The sequence below is a fragment of the Lissotriton helveticus genome, chromosome 9 (genome assembly GCF_964261635.1).
Source record: "Lissotriton helveticus chromosome 9, aLisHel1.1, whole genome shotgun sequence".
Classification (NCBI taxonomy): domain Eukaryota; kingdom Metazoa; phylum Chordata; class Amphibia; order Caudata; family Salamandridae; genus Lissotriton; species Lissotriton helveticus.
In genome coordinates this window covers 28,510,268-28,522,476 of record NC_136070.1, presented here as the reverse complement: position 1 = coordinate 28,522,476, position 12,209 = coordinate 28,510,268, and the positions used below count along the sequence as shown (strand labels likewise).

The 12,209-nt window shown below is 49.3% G+C and overlaps 1 protein-coding gene across 9 annotated transcripts in view; it reads right to left on the bottom strand.

The window, feature by feature from the left end:
* Positions 1-12,209, bottom strand: part of HECTD1 (HECT domain E3 ubiquitin protein ligase 1) — a 424,699-nt gene that overhangs the window by 149,339 nt on the left and 263,151 nt on the right. The gene's annotated exons all lie outside the window — the stretch shown is intronic.

Here is a 12,209-nt window from a genome sequence, read left to right as displayed (position 1 = left end):
CTTCTGGGACACACAGTCGAAGTGAGAGAGGAGTCCATGTTCTACTGGCACCGAAACACCTAGAAACAGAGGAGGCCCCATTCTCGCTCGGCCACTTGAACCAAAAGGGCCTACACTCAAGATTTTAAACTAAGCCAAAAAATGTGGTTGGATCCCGGGAAAGGATTAAGAGAGAGACAAACAAACAAAAAAAAGGATATTGCAAATGCTAAGCGTAGAGAGATTTGGTATTAGAGCTAAAGATCAGCAAGGGCAGAGATACCATATGCAGCAGAAAAAGAAAGAAAAGTATTGGAGTTCAATTGGCTCCAGCAACAACATCCACGTCGGGCACAAAGGAACATGTTGGACAATATTTTCATTCATTTTTGAGAAGTGGCATTTTCATAGTCCAAGCCACCCAACCACATGCAGGTGAAAGAACCCCAGTCATGACTGCTTTACACACTGTGCAGACCTCTATCGTTCAGAAATGTCAACAGGCACACTTGGATACATCTCATCTCACACTTCACAAACACATCCAACTTCATGGCAAACCAATCAATCAGAAACAACTCAGACTAATGTGCAGTATAACCTTCCTCATGATCCTCTGCATGACACTGTCACACGAGCCTCAGGTCTGTTTAGAGAACCGCATAAGAACCTAGGAGCAGAAGGAAGATAGTGGGTCCAATGTGCACTTCTTCCCGTGAGCTTACGGGAAGGGACTTATGCCTTTGGAACATTTGTAGTCTGAGATTGGTGATGCATAAAGCTTCAACGATGTAGGAGGAACCGAAAAATGCATGTCACCAAGCTAATCCAAAATACTGCCTCTGTATGGCCAAGGTCTTGCCAGTCCAACAATCAGAAAGACAGTACATTGTTTACTGCAGGTTAAACACACAATTTGAAATGATCATGTAGCAAGGGACCTATTACTTACCTATAACAATCATTTGAAGCTTGCAATTCTGTAGATCACATGCTGTGATCTGCTAACTAGTGTTGGATTCAGAATATTACAACTCTTTCTACTAAGTTTAGTTTTGATTCCATGCGTGTGAATAATGACTGCTAATCACTTCTCCGGAAAGGAGCAATTCTATTTTCCCCCTTTCGGAAATCAAACCTTAAATTGAGTAAATGTCTGGCTCTGTTGCATTCTTGCCCTTAGAAGGTTTGATGGCTCCTAGTGAATCTACAACCCTACATACGGTGAGCAGATTGTGAAAGCCAAATAACTTTTTCCATTTGCCACACGTATTGTCGTATCCCACAAGCTGTGCATGGCCTAGAAGCAGTACTCTCCAAGTACAAAGTTGCAGAAGAAAGTGATTGTGTGACCTACTTTTGTTTTTTTTATCATACGGTTAGCCACAAAGGATAAGCAAAATGCTACTTACCAGTATGCATCTGTTCTTGGCATGTAGGGCTGCTGACATTCATATCTTAGCATAGATCGCCGCCTAGTATTGGGTCCGGATGTTTGCACCTTGTTGTCCTGGAAGAGTCTTCAAAGTATCATGGGATAGGTGACTCCTCCCTGGACTACAGTGCGCATGGGCATCCTCTCCATCTTCAGATTGTTTTTCGCCATTGTGGCAAAGATTGAGTATAGTGAAGTAAGAGATGGCCATGCAAAAGAGATTCCTGCAGCTGTGACAGGCACGGGGGAGGAGGGTGGGCGATATGAATGTCAGCAGCCCCACATGCCAAGAACAGATGCATACTGGTAAGTAGCATTTTACGTTCGAGGCATGTGGGCTGCTGAATTCATATCTTGTGCATAGACTGTATAGCAGTATCTCCTCAAGCGGTGGTCACCTGCCCCAGCTGTAGCAGTTTGAAGGACAGCCTGGCCTACAGCAGCTTGCTGCTTTGTTTGCACATCTACACAATAGTGTTTAGTGTAAGTGTGTATGGTAGACCATGTAGCTGCTCTACAATTCCCTAGGAAAGCCATGGACGCCCCCGTTTTACACGTAGAGTGTGCTTTTGGGGGAACTGTTAAAGTGCGTTTAGCTTTTTGATAGCATATTTGAATGCATTTAACTATCCACCTGGCTATTCCTGATTTTGAAATGGGATTACCTTTATGTTGTGGGGAAAAAGCAACTAACAGTTGCTTTGTTTTCCTAAATGATTTAGTCCTGTCAACATAATATAGCAGAGCTCTCCTTACATCTAGTGTGTTTAGGGCTCTTTCAGCCACTGACTGCGGGTTTTGGAAGAAAACAAATAGTTTACCTGTCGGTGTAGTTTTGCAGCTTGAAGATCTTTCTGGATTCACTATGCTGTGAATATTCCGCAATCTGGTGGTTGGGTCCGGAATCGTAGTCTTTTTTCTCTTTTTTTTTTGTAGCCCAGGTGGGCGTGTACCTTCGGTGACGTCGGCATGCTTCCGGCGGAAGCTACCACCCTTGGGCGCCATCTTCGGATTCTTTTTTCTGTCTCTTTTTTCTTTTCTGTGTTTGTAGTGAATCCATGGCTATGTTTGTTAATCCTTTTTTCAACGCAATTCTTTTCACGTATCTTGTAAGCTTCAACTTGCTTTCTTCTCTATGTGTTTCCACCCTCTTCTCCAGCCTCATCTTTCTGGCGGAGGCGGGTGGGTTCGCTAGTGAATCCAGAAAGATCTTCAAGCTGCAAAACTACACCGACAGGTAAGAAACTATTCGTTTTGCAGCGTGAATCTTTCTGGATTCACTATGCTGTGCATAGATTTTGTAGCGGTTTTGTTATCTTTGTGGCGGTTGGGTGGAAGATGAGCGTTGGTTGTTGAATATATGTTGAAGCACCTTTTGTCCTACTTGTGCTTCCTTGTTCATTTGTACATCCACGCAATAGTGCTTAGTGAACGTGTGCACTGAAGCCCATGTTGCCGCCAGGCATATGTCCTGAATTGGTGTGTTGGCCAGAAAGGCAATTGTTGCTCTTTTCTTCCTGGTGGAGTGGGCCTGCGCCCCTCCTGTTAGCTCCTGGCCCACTTGTTTGTGGCAGAATTGTATTGTCTGTGCGATCCATCGGGCTATGGTGTTTTTAGTCACTGGTTTGCCCATGTAACTGTTTGCGAAGGATACGAAGAACTGTTTTGTTTTCCTGTGTCCCTTCGTCCTTTCAATGTAGTGCATCACAGCCCTTCTTGCATCTAGGGTGTGGAGCGACCTCTCGGCGCTTGTAGTGGGGTTTTGGAAGAAGCTAGGGATCTGAATACTCTGATTCATGTGGAACCTTGACACCACCTTTGGCATGAAGTGTGGGTCTATTCTCATCACGACCCTGTCACTGTGTATCTGGATGTAGGGTTCCTGCAGTGTGAGTGCCTGCAGTTCGCTCACCCTTCGTAGCGAGGTGATTGCTACTAGAAAGGCCGTTTTCATTGTTAGCATTTGCAGTGATGCTTTGTGGATGGGTTCGAAAGGTGCTTTCATGAGCTCCGTCAGTACCACATTTAGGTTCCAGGCCGGTGGCGGCATTCTCTTTGGTGGCGCTATTCTCTTTGCCCCTTCCAGGAATCTTTTTACGACTTGGGATGTAAAGAAGTTTCTCCTGGTTTCTCCTCTTGTGTATGCCACACTCGCTGCCAGGTGCACCCTCAGCGAGGATGAGCTTAGCTTAGATTAGGTGCGTGAGGTACCTTAGCACCGTAGATTCCCTGGTCAGTTTTCTATGGAGTTTTTTCTTGCAACACCATTGAGTTAATCTTTTCCATTTTTCCCCATAGCACTTGCGTGTGCTGGGCCTTCTTGCTTCTCGCAGCACCCGCAGGGTGCTCTCTGGTAGTTTTAGATGTGCGAACTCTAAGTCCTCAGGAGCCAGGCTGAGAGGTTGAGGCTCTCCGGCTCTGGGTGTAGAACGTCTCCGTTTTCCATGGAGAGTAGGTCTCTTCTTTTTGAGAACTTGTGGGGGTGGGGGGGGGGGGGGCAAACTGCAATATCTCCATTATCTGAGAGTACCAGGTCTGCCTGGCCCATTGTGGTACCACCAGGATGAGCGTCATGTTGCTCGTCATGCATTTGTTGAGAACCCTGGGGATCAGTGGTATCGGGGGAAAAGCGTAGGCAAATGTTTTTGACCAGCTTATCCATAGGGCATTCCCCTGTGATAGTGCCTCTGGTTGCCTGGATGCAAAGTATTGGCATTTTGCATTCCGGCGTGTTGCAAACAGGTCTATTGTTGGTGTGCCCCATCTCCTGAACAGTCTCTCTGTTTCCTGAGTATTGAGTTCCCACTCGTGGGACGCTGAAGTCTGCCTGCTGAGCCAATCCGCTTCTACATTGTCCTTCCCTGGCAGGTGTATGGCTAGCAGGTCTATTTTTAGTGGTATAGTGGTATAGCCCATCTCCAGATTTCCTGTGCCAAGCTTGACAGAGGGAATGATTGAGTTCCCCCCGGTTTGTTTATGTAAAACATTGTTGTGGTGTTGTCTGTTTGTATTAGCACCTTCTGGTTGTACAGGTGTTTCTGAAAGACCTTGAGGGCTAGCAACACTGTTTTCAGTTCCAGGTAATTGATGTGTCTGACTGCATCTGTAGGGCTCCACAGACCCCTCACTCTGAGCCTGTTCATGTGTGTGCCCCATCCCTTCTGGGATGCGTCTGTGGTGATGGTCACTGTTGGGTCCGGTGGTGTTAGAGGTTTCCCTACTGTTATTCTTTCCTTGGTCCACCACCTTATTTCTTCCTGCACCCTGTGCGTTACAACCACTAGATCCTCCCAACTTCCTGTAGCTTGTGACCATTGCTGTTGCAGCCACTCTTGGAGTGGTCTCATTTGTAGGCGTACATTGGGGACCAGGTGTATGCATGATGCCATCATCCCCAAGATCTTGCTCACTGTCAGAGCTCGCCCCTTCTGGTAGTGACGTTTCTCCCTCAGTAGGCTGAGTGTTCTCTTTTAGCTGGGTAACACCCTGCATTGGACGGTGTTGATTTGAGCTCCCAGGAAGATTTTCACTTGCTCTGGTTCCATTGAGCATTTCCCCCAGTGTATGGAGAATCCCAGGCTTGCTAGCGTTCTTGTGACCTGTTCTGCATGATCTTTGCATGTCCTGTAAGAGCTTGCCTTTACGAGCCAGTCGTTGTGATCCCCTTCCCTGCCAAGCCTAAAAAACCTACACTGGCTCCCCATAAAAAAAAGAGCCATTTTTAAAACCATGTGTCTGGTGCATAAACATATGCACGGCACTGGACCAAAATACTGGAACCGAAAATTGACTTGGTACCAGCCCGGACGAGAACTGAGATCTAGCTCTAAGTTCCAACTCACGCCATCCAGAGTACAAACAGTTAGAAATGGTGGACGTGCCTTTTCCCATATGGCACCACTTCTATGGAACAAACTTCCCCTGAATATCCGTGCAACGATCGAATACATGAGTTTCCGAAAGTTGTTGAAAACATGGCTTTTTAGCTAGGTCCTTCTTCGCAAGATCTTTCACCTTTTGTTTCTGGGTTTGTCCGCATGCGCCATGAGACTCCCTTACGGGATGTGATATGTCTGCGCAATACAAATATCCAGACTAGACTAGACTAGACTAGACTTTCTTCTTAGATGTGCGGCCACTGCCGCGAGGCATTTGGTGAACACCCTTGGTGCGGACTTTAGGCCGAATGCCAGGGTCGTGAATTGGTAGTGATCCTTGTTCACTGTGAATCTTAGCATGTGCTTGTGCTGCCTGTTCATGGGGATGTGCAGGTACACATCTTTGAGGACTATGGTGGACAAGAAGTCCCCGGCCTTTATCTGCGGGATGACCTCCTGTAGGGACGTCATCTTGAATTTTTGAGTCTTTACGTATTTGTTTAGGAACCGTAGGTCCAGGATGGGTCTTAGACTTTCGTCCACTTTTGGCACCAGGAAGTAGTTTGAGTACACTCCCTTGTTCCGTTCTTTGAATGGAACCCGTTCGATGGCCGCTTTGAGGAGGAGTTCTTGAGCTTCCTCTTGGAGTAATCGCAGCTCTCTTCCCGAGTGCTCTCTTTTCTTTGGCTTTCTGTTTGGTGGTCTCTTTTCCAACTCTATGCAGTATCCGAACTGCATAATGTTGAGTATCCACTTGTCTCTGTTATTTTTCTCCACTCCTAAAGAAAAAAATCTCAATCTTCCTCCTACTGGCGTCACATGTTCCTCTGTGTCTTGTCCGTGTAGCCCTCTCCTCTGTTTTCCTGTGCTCCTCCCCCGGAGGGTTCGAGTGAGAGAGCACCTTTTTCCGTGTGAAGTCACTTAGAGGGGGGTTGTTCACCGCCTCTCCTTCTCTGGCCCCGTCCATTTCCTCTTGATCGAAAGGACTGGCCCCTGCTATGGTAGTTCCAGTTTTGCCTCTGCTGACCCTGGTGACTTTGGTTGTCACTCTGTTGTCCCTGGTGGAATGCCTGGTGTGATTGCCCTTGCTGGCTTCCACCCCTGCCGTTCGGCCTCCGTGTAGGAGTGCCCCTTCACATCCCCTTGAATTGCAGGGCCCCCATGGACCTTGCAGTCTCGTTGTCCTTCTTCAGTTGGGTGAGCTTCTCAGCAACTGGGGCTCCGAACAGTGTTTCACCGTTGAAGGGTGTGTTCAGGATGTTGTTCTGAACCTCAGCCTTGAAGCCTGAGATCGTGAGCCAGGCTTGCCTTCTCTCTGATGCCTATAGCCATCAATCTGCTGGATGTTTCTGCCCCATCCAAGGCTGTCTTCAGGCACGAGTTAGCTATGTTTTTCCCCTCTTCCACAAGGTGTGATGCCCTCTCACGGTATTGTTCCGGGAGGTGCTTGAGCAATTGGCCCATCTCATCCCAATGCTGGTATTGATGTCTATTCAGGAGGGCGTTGGAGTTCGCCATCCGCCAGTGCGTTGCGGCGTTCCTCTCTATTTTCCTGACAGTTAGATCCATCCTCCTGCTTTCCTTGTCAGGTGGAGGTCCAGATGTTGTTGGGACGTTTGCCCTTTTTCTGGCCGTTGCAGCGATTATTGAGTCTGGTGTGACGGATCCCTTGATGTAAGCTGGGTCCTGGGAGGAGAATTTGAATTTCTTCGCCGTCCTCGGCGTTACTGATCTGCATGTAGCCGGGTCCTTGAAGGCTTCCTTACCCTGGTCTGTGATACTCTTTAGCATGGGCAAGAACTGGCTTCTTGTCTGCGTGGGGAGCAATGTTTCCAGCAGGAAATCTGCTTTTGCATTCTCCTCTTCCAGCTTAACTCCATAGGCTGCTGCCGCCTTCCTCGTTGTATGCCTCAATGTCATCCGGTGGCGAAGGCCTCGAGGGGTATGTCTCCACAGCTTCCTCCGGGTTTTCGGCCTCGATGTCCTGCCATTCCTGGTCTTGGGCCGTCGAGGAACCTGAGCCGTAGCTTGACTGCTGCTCCCCGTAATCCCCCTCTGTGTAGTAGAGGTCTTCTTCCTCTTCGTGCTCCAAGGGGTCCGGAGTTTTCGGCGTCTCTTCATGGACGCGTTGGAGATCAACTTTCCCTCCTGAATAAGCATTTCTGCTCCCTCCTTATAGGTATCTGGTAGGTGTTGCAGTAGCTGCTCTAAAGTGTCGTAGTGTGCCCTGTCATATCTTGCTAACAGGGCCTGGGTATTGGAGATCCTCCAAATATTAGCAGCTTGAGCAGCCACACGTTTCCCAGAGGCTTCCAAGATCTTGGATTCCTTGTCCGGAGGAGGAGCATCACCCGTTGTTTGCGAGTTCGCTCTCTTGCGAGCATTAGCCACCACCAAGGAGTCTAGTGGGAGTTGGACCTTGATGTAGGTAGGGTCCACGGGCGCAGGCCGGTACTTCCGTTCAATTGTCAGGTTTACCACCCTTGCTTTAGTGGGCTCTTTAAAAATGTCACTTGCATGTTTGAGCACACCTTTGAGCATTGGTAGAGTTTTTACAGATCTTTCTGAGGTGGAGAATGTATCAAAAAGGAAGTCCTCCTCTACCGGGTCAGCGTGCATATCCACATCATGGTTATGTGCCGCCCTTTCAATGAGCGCGTTGAGCGCAGCAGTGTCTTCAGTAGGGGAAGTCTTGACTGCATATGACTGAGTGTCAGGGGTGGTGTGAGGTTCATCAGGGTCAACAGTTTCAGCCCATGGCCGGGACTCATCTTGATCTGTGTCCATGGGGTAGTTAAACTGCTCCTCATTGTCCCCTTCTTCCACATCCTCAGTGACTGTTGTGGGTGAGTAGGAATAGCCTTGCCCAGAAGTGTGTATAGGTTCAAAAAGAATTGGAGAGGTAGTGGAGTCTCTCTTTTTCTTTAGTGGTATTTTGTAAGGCTCCATAGGTGTTTCAGGTCTGATTTTCCGTTTGTAAACGGTGAGCCTGCCTGATTCGGAGTCGATGTATAATTTTGACTGTTCGTCGTAGCTTGGTGGCTGGAACTGAACGTCTTCGGTCCGAGGCTGGGCGGGTGCAGCTACTGATGTGGACTTGGATGAGTCTGTAGGGTGATTGCTACTCTGGGGAGATCTATTTGGAACAGGGCGTGCCCCAGGGCTCGTCTCTGAGCCCTACCCTGTTCAATTTATATGTCTCCCCAGTGACCTCTATAGTGGAGGGTCATGGCCTGCACATAGTATCCTACGCCGACGATACGCAGCTGGCTATCTCCCTATCGCGCGCACCTGGTCTTGCGGTGGACCAATTCAGAACCTGCATGCAGGAGTTGGCAACCTGGATGTCCACCAATTGCCTCAAACTGAATGGCAGTAAGACCGAGGTGCTCATGGTGGGGGGGAGCCCTTCTGTGTGGTCGTCGGCGTGGTGGCCCTCTTGCCTGGGCGAGGCCCCTACACCCTGTCGGGAAGCCAAGAATCTTGGAGTTTGGTTTGATACCGAGTTGTCTTTTGGACCTCAGATAGGCCGGGTGGTGGGCGTCTGTTTCAGCGTCCTAAAAAGTTTGCGGAAGGTCTTAGATCTACTTCACATGTCTGCCCGCAGGACGCTGGCACATGCCCGTGTCACATCGCGGCTGATTACGGCAACCTGCTGTACTTGGGAGCAACCAGTAAGGTATTAAATCGTCTCCAGGTGCTGCAGAACGCGGCAGCCCGCCTTATTCTGAAGCTTCCTAAAAGATCAGCCTCTAAGGTTGCCCTTCAGACTCTTCACTGGCTCCCAGGGAAGAGAAGGGTCGAGTTTAAGGCCCTCTGCACCTGCCATCGTATCCTTAATGGGAGGGCACCAGCAGCACTCCAGAGTCTGGTCTCCAGATATGAACCTATGCGAGCGCTGCGTTCCTCCCATGGTGGCCTGTTAAAGGTCCCGAGGACAAGAAAGGCTCGCATGGGAGGCAGATAATTTCGCTACTTGGTGGCGAAGGGCTGGAACGCTTTACCCCTGGATCTTCGCCTTGAATTGTCTGAAACCGACTTCAGGAAGAAGCTAAAAACACATCTTTACACACGGTAACTCTAGCTGACCATACTGCCTGCATGCATGAGTTTTTATCTGTCCTAGCGCAGGGACACGCTTGTTGAGCGTAACCGCGCGCTTTATAAAATTCCCTTATTATTATTATTTTTGGAGTGGCACAGCCTTAGGTCTAGCCGTCGGGGGCAGTCCATATTTGATAGGCGTCAAAGGCATCGGCGACGGACCGACCTGCTTCAAAGACTTCGATCCGACCGACTCCGACTGGTCCGCGTGCTTGTGCGTCTTCGTCGACTCTACGCGTTGCTGCGGAGCAGGGACGCCTGTGATGGTGGATGAGAAACGGTCCTTCGAGCCGATGGTTGTTCACGGGTCCAAGGCCTTGACCAGTTGCGGCTTCTGGATCTTCGGATCTACGGCCTTTTGGGCCTTGAGTCCTTTGGAAGAGTCGCCATGTTTGGAGCCGGGCGTTGACGTCGACGTGAGCGTGACGTGTTTAACAACAGACACAGTCTTTGTCGCTCCGATCTTCAGGTCGACGCCCCCTGTCGACTCCGAGGGGTCGAGCACCCTTTTGACTTGGACAGCTCCGAAGTCTTCGAGCCGACGGTTGTAGTCAACACTTTCGGTTATGGGGCCGCGCTACTGCAGTTGGGCCTAGCTCCTCGCTTGAGTCGTCGTCGACGGCTCCCAGAGGTTGTGGGTCGTCTCCTACCTCGATGATGTCTTCATCATGGATGTAGAGTTGTAGGTGGAGTCTGGCTCCGACGCGGGGTCCGAGTGTTCCGGTTCGTCGTCTTGTACATTTTCGTCTTCGTCTCCACGAAGAGGTTTTCTGGGTCTGGCGCCGATTCACGCGCCGACTGTCGGGCAGCGCGTCGAAGACGGAGAGTTTTCTTCGACCTGAACTTCGAACAGGCCATGCAGCTGGCCTCGTCGTGTTCCGGTGAGAGACGGGGCAGCGCTTGAAAGAGCTCCGCTCCATCGTCGATAGTCGCCGGGCCTTTGGCGTCGAAGACTAAAAGTCTTCCGAAGTGGAGTTCAAAGAACAGGAAAGCTGAAAGGCACCGAACGAAAGACCATACCGACGCCCCTAAGGCCTTTTGGCCTCGAAAAAGAGTAACTATTACAAATTCCAAACGTGAGTCAAGAAGTACATCCGAACCCCAATGGCGGAAAAAAACAATCTGAGCATGGAGGGGATGCCCATGCGCACTGTAGTCCAGGGAGGAGCCACCTATCTCGTGATACTTCGAAGACTCTTCCAGGACAACAATGTGCAATCATCCGGACCCAACACTAGGCGGCGATCTATGCATAGATATAAATTCAGCAGCCCACATGCCTCGAACACAATCTTAGGATAGAGAAGATGCCCATGCGCACTGTAGTCCAGGGGAGGAGTCACCTATGTCGTGATACTTCGAAGACTCTTCCAGGACAACAAGGTGCAATCATCCGGACCCAACATCTATGCTAAGATATGAATTCAGCAGCCCACATCCCTCGAACACTCGTTTTCACCAGTGTCCAGCACATGTTTTAAAATGGCTTCTTTAGTTACTTGGACTGGCAGTGATAGGACTGACCAGCACAGGGGCATATCTATTCATGCAGGTATGCGCTCACATGTAATATTAAGCACCCTACCTTAGGGCTGTCAGGTCTGCTGTGGGGGTGACTTACAAATATTACATGCAGTGTTAGGGGACATGGCACACAGGGATGTGTGACGGGTTTTCTCTTTTGTCTGCACCAAGACACGCAGACTGCAATGGCAGCCTTGCATGTGCTTGGTGAGGGTTCCCTTAAGGTGGCACAATGAATATGCTACTTACCATTATGCATCTGTTCTTGGCATGTAGGGATGCTGACATTCATATCTATAGCATAGATCGCCGCCTAGTGTTGGGTCCGGATGATTGCACATTGTTGTCCTGGAAGGGTCTTCGAAGTATCACGAGATAGGTGGCTCCTCCACTGGACTACAGTGCGCGTGGGCATCGACTCCATCCCCAGATTGTTTTTAGCCATTGTGGCGAAGATGGAGTGTAACAGTGTGAGCGATGGCCATGCTAAGAGTAAGTGTAAATTCTGCAGCCGCTACAGGCGCCGGGGAGCAGGGCGGGCGATATGAATGTCAGCAGCCCTACATGCGAAGAACAGATGCATACTGGTTAGTAGCATATTCAGTTCGAGGCATGTGGGCTGCTGAATTCATATCTATAGCATAGAATATATAGCAGTCCCTCCATTAACGGCGGCCGCCTGTGCCAGCTGCAGACGTTTGAAAAAGTGTTTTTAGAACTGCCTGCCCTACAGCTGCTTGGAGTGCACATCTACACAGTAGTGTTTAGTAAATGTGTGTGGGGTAGACCATGTGGCTGCTCTACAAATGTCTTCCAAAGGGATATTACCAAGGAAAGCCATGGAGGCCCCCAAACTTGCGAGTGGAGTGGGCTCTCGGGGGGATCGTTAAAGTGCGCTTAGCCTTTTGATAGCAAATTTGAATGCACTTAACGATCCACCTGGCTATACCTGCTTTGGAAATGGGGTTGCCTTTGTGTTGGGCAGAAAAGGCAACAAAGAGTTGTGTCGTCTTCCTAAAATCTTTGGTCCTATCAATGTAGTACATCAAAGCTCATTTAACGTCAAGAGTGTGGAGCATTCTTTCAGCCACAGTCTCTGGATTTTGAAAGAACACAGGCAGTTCAATAGTATGATTGACATGGAACTGTGAAACCACTTTAGGAAGAAATTTAGGGTTAGTGCGCAGCACCACCCTGTTGGAGTGAACCTGTATGAACGGCTCTTGTACGGTGAGCGCCTGGAGCTCACTAACACGTCGCAGTGATGTAATGGCTATTAGGAAAGCCAC